A 10,866-nucleotide genomic window follows, 5' to 3' on the forward strand; every position below is an offset into this window, starting at 1 on the left:
AAATTCTCATGTTTTCTAAAACACTCCATTACTTAATTTAGTATTATGATAACTCTAAGTATTTAATTTTGTTGCTGTTGGTTTTTGTATTTCAAGATTTATAAGAGGTAAAATTATTCTCCTTTGAAAATCTGAGCAATACAGAGCACGGTGTTGGAATAATATGCATGAAGTCTATTTACATATTGTCAAATATTTCCTCTCTGTACTTCTCTGTGGTTAGATCTTATGTCTAGAAAATATTTCAGCCTCCACTACTACAGTGGGAGATATCAAGCCCAGAGATTATGGGTCTAGTATTTAGGCAAGAGTTTTACCTAAAGATATGAAATTGGGAGTCCTCAGCTCTAAATGATATTCAAAGCCATAAGGTCAAATGAAATGTACAAGGGAGTGAGTAAGATAAAGAAGACATTAGAAGCAATGACTGTCTCTAGGTGCACTTATAGATGGGTTGGGGAAAACAGACAGATCAGAAGAAACAAAACAGGAGGAAAACAAACAAGGGTTAAATCAAGAAAGTATATGAAAATCTGTCAATAGGTCATATAAAAGGAGGATAGAGTACAGATGACTGCAGTTTGAAACATGGATTAACTAGTGGTCTTAGCTAGTGATGAGAGAAAGACTGATTGAAATAGGTGCAAGGGAAATTGCAGGAGAGAAACTAGCCCTAGTGAATATAGGAAGCTCTTCTGGTTTTAGCACTAAGTGGAGCAAAGAATTAGATGATAGCTGCTGGGAAAGTGGGACTCAAGAAAGTTTTCTCTTTCCTTTTTTTTTTTTTTAAAGAAAATAGAAATCATGGCCAGCTGATGAGTGACTCAGTAGAAAGATAATAAATGTTAATGTAAAAGAGAGAAAGGATATTTGCCAAAGGATGTCTTTGAATAGGTGAGAGGGCATGAAATAAAGTGCACAACTGGAGGTACTGGCATATGGCTTTAGATCAAGTCTTCTTAAAGTTTCTTAATCTCTGGTGTGTGTGTTTGTGTCTCTGTGTGTGTGTGTGCAAACGTCTGTGCGTGCATACGTCTGTGCGTGCATTGTGTGGACCCCATTGAAGCTCTATGGGTGCTATAAGCCCTTTATTATGAATAATTCTAAATGCATAAAATAAATTCCATAGTATTACATGGAAATATAAATATACAAGCTTCCTATATTCACTAGGGCTAGTTTCTCTCTTGCAATTTCCCTTGCACCTATTGCAAATATACAAATTATATGGAAATATTGTCATCAAAATATTTTAAAATTTTGTAATATATTAATATATATTCATTATTAATTTGTTAAAAGTTAACAATATAATATAAATAAATTCAACTTAACTTTATTATTTTAAAGACATAAATATAAACGTTACTGTTACTTAGGAGAAATGGTGGGTGAAGTAACCTTGCTTAGTAGTGATAAGAGTAAAAGACATTTCAAGATACTGGCACCATTTGTAATATGATATGAAAATATTGGCAATAAAGCCTTAGTATATGCTAATACAACTATGGTTTGTTACCTACATTCAGAATTAAAGGATTTTTATTGTTGTTGTTAGTGTTTAGTAAAAATAAAGATATTAGTTTTTTTTTTCTCCCATCCAAGTTCACTGACTGTGTGATTTCTACCCACAGATACCACGGTGCCAGGTTTAAATTACTGTGGAATATAGTGTGGATTCTTAGTTCATCTATAATAAGAGGTGAGAAGAGTGAATAGGGTATGAGGATACCAATGGCATGACTCAGGGAGTCTTCATGCTATTATTTCAATTTTCTCAGTTAAAAAGGAAGCAACATCCTCAAGACTGAAGATGGGAGAGATGTGTTGGAAATAGGAAAATAGAAAAAAGACTGTAGAATGGACATTTCAGGTCTTCAGGAGTGAATGGATGAATGAAGCAGGATTAAATACTCAACTAGCAATTGTCATAAATTTAAAAATGAGCTCAGCCAGTGTATTTATTTATTTTTTCTATAGTCATGTTTATCTGCATTGTGCATGCATGACACAGGTGAAAATTCACATTGTATCTGGGTTATGATTTTGCTAAGGGTGCAAATAAGTGAAAATGAGTATCAAGAGTGATTATGATGCAAATACAATGTTATAATGATAGTTATTAGGTGGGCATATAACTGTCACAATAATATAATTAAAGCATTATATAAGATGCCTGATGTATATGATGTGTAATAGTGATATACAATTTAATGGTAAATGATACATTATCCAGTGCTCCATACTGATAATCTATTATGGAACATTGATATTAATGATGACGATGGTGACAATGACAGTTGGTGTGCTGTTGGCCTGCTCGATTTCTTTGCTTTTTTCCTGCCCCTTTACATGATGAAGTCACCTGGTGGGCAGTGAGGTAGTTGTGCTCTCCATTGCCTAAAACAAGGATGCTGGTAACCTCCTATCTAGTACCATTAAACACACAACACCCGGATGCTCTTTCGTAGTAATTTTGCAAATCTGTTTTTGTGAATTTTACTGATACATGGAGCCATAGCACATCAAATTTTATTTAAGAAATCATACAGCCACAACACAGAAAATCTATTTCTTACATTTCTGGCTTCCCTTTTCCCCGTCATAATGGATCTTTTTCAAAAATACAAAATTTAGAAACAGTTTTTGTCAGTTCCAAACACATTAAGACCTTCCAAATTCTTCTATCTCCTTCCCCTTCAAAAATGATCACTTTAAGCCAGAAATTCAAAAAAGCCAGAGAAATGTACTTGAAAAATTTGTAGTTTCTGTTTATCTGTGTGTTTATAAAGTTATTTTGTATTAAGCAAAATCACTGTATTATTTTCTAGTCAGTTCTTAGCTGAAGTTTTAAAAATCAAATGTGGAGCATGAAAGCTTAGTTAAACACATACGTTAATCAATTGTATACATGTACCAATTATAATATGAATCTACAAATGAACCATATGCATTGTTGCATATTGAGGCTCTGAATAAGTGCACGCTTGTTTGCTAAATACACTGGGAGCTGATGGTTTTAGAAAGATTTAAAAATCATTGTAGTCTGCTGCCCTAAATGGCATTTTCTGGCACCATACATTTAGATGATAATTTTCTCAGCTTGTTTCTAAGGCCAAAAGGCTTGTGCTATCAAGCTAAATGTTAGAGGATGATAGAAAAAATATTTGAGTTTTTTGAAGATGATCATAGTGGTTGAAACTCTTACCTTTTCAATTTTTTTGGTTTTTATTTTCACAAAAAGTAAAAAAAAAAAAAAGATTAGGTATGTGGGGCAAACTTCAAAGTGATTTATATAAACCTCATGTAGATCAGTTCATGCAATGCTTGTAGGTGTACTGAACATTGAGATTAAACATTGAATTTGTACACAGAACCAGCAGCCATCAGCCACTATTTTTAATCAAAGTAATTGTACTTCAGTGAATGGAACAGGCCACTTTTATGGCAAAAACTCTTTAACTATTAGGGTGATAGCATATTTTAAGGAAATGCATTGCATCAAATATAATAATGTTTTAAAATAGAGAATCACAATGCAAAATAACTTCCTAAGTTTGAAATTATTCAGTAGTGCATGCATGTTGTAGGTAATTCTATTATCCTCCTATTAACATCTAGTCTTAATTGAATTGGTATGTTTTCCTCTTGTTACAATTCATTTGTTATTTAAAAAGAAAAATATTTGCTGAGAACCCAAAATTTGTCAGATCATACTGAGAACTCATGGAAATTATAATTCAGCAAGGGGATAAAAAATATTAACATAAGCAAGAAAGGAATCCACAATTGTCTATTATGAGCAGGGCTACAAGAGAAAAGTAGAGGCAACAGACAAAACACGGGTGAGCTTATCCTAATCACTAAATTGAAAGGGGACAGGTTAAAAGTTGAGGATTATAGAAGAGAGAGATCTCGGGTGTACAGCCCATGGCAGGTTTTTCAGTTATATGCCGAGTGAGTGGAAGTCATTGAAGAGTTAGAAGGTTGCAGCACTACCTCCTTGGTGAAGTCTGAAGTCACTGAAGGTGATGACAGCAACAACTAAAATCAAACCCAGCTGAAGTACAGATGAGACTGATGAAAACCACATCACTGTTGTGCTGAGAGAGGAAGAGGGATGTTCATTTCAGAGCAGGAAAATGACCCATCTCAGTCTCTAATGTTCTTCACAGTATGTCCAGCAATCATTCAAAGATTATGAGACACACTGTATTAGTACATTTCTGTTGCATGCAATGAAATATTTGTTACTGAGTAATTTATAAGAAAACAAAATGTATGACTTACAATTTCAAAGGTTGGGAAGTCCAAAGTCCAGGGACTATATCTGGTAAAGGTCTTTGGTGGTGGCTTTTCAGTAATGCAGGGGTCTCACATGGCAGAAAACAATGAAACAGAGAGAAAATGAGTCTCACTGCTCTCCTTTTAAAGCCCTCAGAAACATGCCCATAATCACCATTATTAATCCATTCATTATGACACAGTCCTCAGAATCTAATCACCTCATCAAAGCTCTACCTTTTAAGTGCCATAACAGGATTTCTTACCCTCAACAGTTATGGTGGGAATTAAACTTCTAATATATGAACTTTGGGGGACACAATTCACACAATTCAATCAGTCCACAGCACACATGAGGAAAAATACAAAAACAACTGAGTGATAAGATAAGTAATAGTGTCATCTGAAGCAAACCCAGATATGACCCAGATAGATCAGAACTGTGTACAAAGCACTGTGAAATAACTATGAGGAATATGTTAAAGGGTCTGGAGGAATAGGTTGGCAAAGTGCAAAAGTAAAATAAGGAGGATTAATGCAAAAGGAAGTAGTGGAGATAAAAAGAAAGAAAATAAATATTTAAAATAATCCAAAGGAAGGTGAGTAAAAAAGGGAAAATCAAACAAAGGGTCTGTGAGAGAAATTGAAAATTACAGGATGGTTTATACACAACCATATCAATCATTGCACTAAACGTAAGTGGTCTAAACATGCCAATTAAAAAGTAGAAATTGTTAGATGGAATTAAAATAAGACCAAATTACTTACTGTCTACAAGAAACACAGTAAATGTAAAGATGCAGAGAAGTTAAAGGTAATGGGATAGAGACAGATATAACTCTCAAATACTACATAAAAGAAAGCTGGCATGGCTGTATTAATTTCAGATAAAGGAGACTTTGGAACTAGTAGTCAATGCAGCAGGAAGACGTGACAATCCTGTGAGTAAGCATCTGTCAAAAGAACTTCAAGATTCATGAAGCAACTGTGATTAAACTAACATGAGACATTTTTTAAAAATCCAGAACTATATCTGGGGACTTCAACACTCTTCTCTCAGTAACTGATGGAACAAGTAGAAAAAAAGTTAGGAAAGTGACAGCAACAAACACAATCAACACTGTCAATTTGACCTATATGAAATACAGAGTAATTTATTCAATAAGGACAGACTCAGTCTTTTTTTAAACCTTAGCATAGTCTTTATTTTTATTTAGAATACTTTTTTACTGATTAAGGAAATTACGATATGTTTATTTTTTTTAAATTAGGAAAATGTGAAAATACATAAAGAAGAAAATTTAAACCCATTAATTTATTTCTTAAAATAACCACTATTTTTTTTTCTGGTATAAATACTTTTAGCCAAGAGGTAAATACACACTTATCAATTGTTAACACAAAATTTAAATTGTTTAACATATACTGTCTTATAATTTGCTTTACCCACTTAACGTTTTTTTATATTGTGCATATATATGGATGCACAGATAAGCAACACAATTTATCTTGCTAGCTTTCTATATTTGGGCACTTAGGTATTTTCCTTTTCTTGTTGTTATAAATGATTGATGAATTTATGAACATAAATATCATTAGTTCAATTTTTAATTACTGAAAACTTTAAATATATGATAATGTCTTACATCTTGTGTCAAATTCCTAGAAACAGATATTTGAGTAAAAGTTTGGATGACAGTTAAAAAATTCTTGCTATCTATGTCAAATTCTTCTTCAGAAAATTTTTTTCAATGTAGTGACATTTTTAGATTACAATGTCACTATGAGCATATTGTATTCCTATAGTAAAGATACAGAATGTTTCCTTCACCCCAAGCCTACTTCATTGTTAACATGATTCCTGTCTTGTATTGAATGTATCCCCCAAATTTGATACCCACTGTGACAGTATTAAGAGGGTGGGAAATCCTATTATAGTAATTGAAAGGTGGGGCCTTGAAGAGGTGATTGGACTGTAGGACCGTGCCATAGTGAATGAATTAATAATGGTGGTCAGGGTTGTGGTTGTCGGGGCTTTAAAAGCAGAGTGCATGAAGAACTCTCTCTCTCTGCTCTGCCATTTTCTGCAATGTGAGACTCTTGGGTCTGTGACACCACTACAGAGACGTTCACAGATGTGTTCCCTGCAGTATGGTCTTCCCAGCCTCAGAAACTGTGTAAGCCATAGGGAGTTTTTAAGTTATGAATGAACTTATCTGTATAGGTCTACTATTCATAGTATATTATTCAAGTTAAACTACTCAAATTATCTCTTTCATATTGGGTGATTTGTGGTAGTTTGTGATTTTTTTAAGGAATTGATCTATTTTATCTAAGTTGTCAAATTAGTGTGCATAGAGCTGTTCTGTTCTTAGCATTGCCTTACTTCTTTTGGGTATTTGCAGGATCTAACGTGATATCCCACTTCAATTGTGATATTGCCTCCTGTTTCCATCTTCTTTCTTTATTTCTTTGTCTTTATTTCTAAAAGTTCATCAAACTTATTGGTATTTTCAAGGAACCAGGATACATATTCTCTTAAATTGCACATAGAAAATACACCAAAATATGAGGGTTTTTAAAAAAAAAAACTTATGGAAAATGTGTATTATGAAAAAACTATGTATGTATTTCAAAAATTTTTGCACTAAGATAAGTTCATACTAAGTTGCTATAATGTGTCTGAACAGGATCTAGTAGGAGACACTGAGAAGGATAAGACACAAGTTTGAAAAGAGCCCCTATCAGAGACGCATTTATTCTGCTAAAATTGAAGCAAGAACAAATATCAAATTATGATGAAGCTTGGGTGGAAGAATGGTGAAATCACTCATGCTTCATGAAAAGTTTATGAGGATAATGCCCTACAGAAACCACCAGTTTACAAATGGATAACTCATTTAAAGAAGGGATGAGATGATGTGGAAGATGAAGTCCACGGCAGCAGACCATTCACCTTAATAGAAAAAATTAAACTCATTCATGAACTAATTGAGGAGTACAAATGATTAACACCAGAAACAATAGCCAGCACCAGAGACATATCAACTCATTCAGCATACACAATTCTTACTGAAAAGTTACTATTGAGCAGACTTTCTGTTCAATGGGTGCCAAAACTGTTGTGCCCAGATCAGCTACCAATGAAAGCAGAATTTTCCGTAGAAATTTTAAACAAGTGGGATTAAGATCCTGAAGTATTTCTTTGAAAAATTATAACAGGAGTTGAAACACGGCTTTACAGTACAATCCTGAAGACAAAGCACAATCAAAGCAATGGCTACCAAGAGGTGAAGTGGTCCAGTCATGGCAAAAGCAGACCAGTCAAGAGCAAAGGTCATGGAAACAGATTTTGGGGATACTAAAGGTATTTTGCTTGTTGATTCTGGAGGGCCAAAGAATGATAACATCTGCTTATTATGAGACTGATTTGAAAAAGTTAGACAGAGATTTAGCAGAAAAAACGCCTGGGAAAGCTTCACCAGAGAGTCCTCCTCCACCAGCACAATGCTCCCACTCATTCCTCTCATCAAACAAAAACAATTATGCCGGAGAATTGATGAAAAAAAATTATTAGGCATCCACCTTAAAGTCCTGACTTGGCTCCTTCTGACTTCTTTTTGTTTCTTAATCTTTAAAGAGCACCCATTTTTCTTCAGTTAAAAATGTAAAACAGACTGCATTGACATGGTTAAATTCACAGGATGCTCAGTTCTTTAGGGGTGGACTAAATGACTGTTATCATTGTTTACAAAAGTGGCTTGCACTTGATGGACCTTATGTTGAGAAACAAAGTTTATATTTTTCATTTTCATACTTTAATTCTATTTTTTAAGGAACTTTTTGAAGTTCCCTTGTAGATCATATTCTGGATCAGAACAGGAGCAATAATTTTAACATGTTTAAAATCAAGTGTGTTCTCTGACCACAACAGAATCAATGATAGAAATGTGAAAATACCAATCAGCCAAAGAAGAGAACCCAAATGGTGCAACTAGGATCTATTTAGAAGTGAATAAAACTCCGCATGTAAAACTTTGGGGAGTGTAGCCACAGAAGTGCTTAGATGTAAATTTTAAAGAGTGGTGGTTTTATTAGAAGATAGTAGAAGTGAAAAAGTCTCAACTGAATGATCTTAATTTTTACTTTAACGAGGGGAAAAAAAGAACAAATTAAACCCAAAGTTAGCAGGATAAAGGAGAGAATAAAGATCAAAGTCAAGGAACAAAGCTGGAGGAGTACTGGCCTCAGGACAGGGGACCTAGGACAGGGTAAGAGGCTTCTCCAGGGACCCGATGCTGCGTCCCAAAGACTGGAGAAAGACTGGAGGGCATGGCTGGAGCTGGGATCCAGGCAGAGGAGTCAGCACCAGCTGGTCCTAGGTAGGCACTGCCTTCAATGTTAAGCCCCAGAGATGCTGCCTGGACATGTTCAGCCAGCCTGGAGCCTTTTGCCGTTTCTAAACTTGGAACCCCAGAAGAATATCATATCACACCAGAAAAAGCGTCACAAAAGACAGAATTGCTTGTGGAGCATGAGTATTCTGCAGTGCAGGGATGCCACACCATGCTTACCTTTGACGAGCTCTCCCAGTCCTGTGCAGACTGGTCGACTTGACTGATTTTGTGAAAATTGCTTACTCTGAGCCCACATTCAGAAAGGTTGCAGAAGAACCTTGTAGAAGTGTTGGCACCATGGTAGAAAAGTTGACCACAGATGTGGAATTATACCAGAGTGTGAGAAAATGACTAGCTGATAAGAACATCTTGTGGATTCCCTTGATCCGGAAGCCTGGCAAGTGGCTTAACTGCTTATGATTGATTTTGAAATCAGTGCAACCCATGCATCCAAAGGAAAGCATGAAANCACGGCTTTACAGTACAATCCTGAAGACAAAGCACAATCAAAGCAATGGCTACCAAGAGGTATAAGTGGTCCAGTCAAGACAAAAGCAGACCAGTCAAGAGCAAGGCAAAAGCAAATCCCCAAACAGATTTTGGGGATACTAAAGCCATTTTGCTTGTTGATTCTGGAGGGCCAAAGAATGATAACATCTGCTTATTATGAGAGTGATTTGAAAAAGTTAGACAGAGATTTAGCAGAAAAACGCCTGGGAAAGCTTCACCAGAGAGTCCTTCTCCACCAGCACAATGCTCCCACTCATTCCTCTCATCAAACAAAAACAATTATGCCAGAGATTTGATGAAAAAAAATTATTAGGCATCCACCTTAAAGTCCTGACTTGGCTCCTTCTGACTTCTTTTTGTTTCTTAATCTTTAAAGAGCACCCATTTTTCTTCAGTTAATAATGTAAAACAGACTGCATTGACATGGTTAAATTCACAGGATGCTCAGTTCTTTAGGGGTGGACTAAATGACTGTCATCATTGTTTACAAAAGTGGCTTGCACTTGATGGACCTTATGTTGAGAAACAAAGTTTATATTTTTCATTTTCATACTTTAATTCTATTTTTTAAGGAACTTTTTGAAGTTCCCTTGTAGATCATATTCTGGATCAGAACAGGAGCAATAATTTTAACATGTTTAAAATCAAGTGTGTTCTCTGACCACAACAGAATCAATGATAGAAATGTGAAAATACCAATCAGCCAAAGAAGAGAACCCAAATGGTGCAACTAGGATCTATTTCGAAGTGAATAAAACTCCGCATGTAAAACTTTGGGGAGTGTAGCCACAGAAGTGCTTAGATGTAAATTTTAAAGAGTGGTGGCTTTATTAGAAGATAGTAGAAGTGAAAAAGTCTCAAGGACCCGATGCTGCATCCCAAAGACTGGAGGGCATGGCTGGAGCTGGGATCCAGGCAGAGGAGTCAGCACCAGCTGGTCCTAGGTAGGCACTGCCTTCAATGTTAAGCCCCAGAGATGCTGCCTGGACATGTTCAGCCAGCCTGGAGCCTTTTGCCGTTTCTGAACTTGGAACCCCAGAAGGATATCATATCACACCAGAAAAAGCATCACAAAAGACAGAATTGCTTGTGGAGCATGAGTATTCTGCAGTGCAGGGATGCCACACCATGCTTACCTTTGACGAGCTCTCCCAGTCCTGTGCAGACTGGTCGACTTGACTGATTTTGTGAAAATTGCTTACTCTGAGCCCACATTCAGAAAGGTTGCAGAAGAACCTTGTAGAAGTGTTGGCACCATGGTAGAAAAGTTGACCACAGATGTGGAATTATACCAGAGTGTGAGAAAATGACTAGCTGATGAGAACATCTTGTGGATTCCCTTGATCCGGAAACCCGGCAAGTGGCCTAACTGCTTATGATTGATTTTGAAATCAGTGCAACCCATGCATCCAAAGGAAAGCATGAAAGAGCAGTGAACCTTAATGTAAAGTCAATATTTCTAAGATTTATAAGCATCTCTTTGGGCTGGCCAGTTAGCTCAGTTGGTTAGAGTGTGGTGCTGATGACACCAAGATCTAGGGTTCATCCTGTACTCTGGCCAGCCACCAATAAATAAATAAATAAATAAAATAAAATATAAAATAAAATAAAATAATAAAATAAAAGAAAGAAAGAAAGAAAGAAAGAAAGAAAGAAAGAAAGAAAGAAAGAAAGA

General features: G+C 35.7%; 1 pseudogene; it reads left to right on the plus strand.

The window, feature by feature from the left end:
- The first annotated feature begins 7,590 nt into the window (after nt 1–7,590).
- The window catches only part of LOC103604981, a 5,352-nt pseudogene continuing 2,076 nt past the window's right edge, over nt 7,591–10,866 (plus strand).

This window comes from Galeopterus variegatus, unplaced genomic scaffold (assembly GCF_000696425.1).
Source record: "Galeopterus variegatus unplaced genomic scaffold, G_variegatus-3.0.2 Scaffold5520, whole genome shotgun sequence".
NCBI classification, from domain to species: Eukaryota; Metazoa; Chordata; class Mammalia; order Dermoptera; family Cynocephalidae; genus Galeopterus; species Galeopterus variegatus.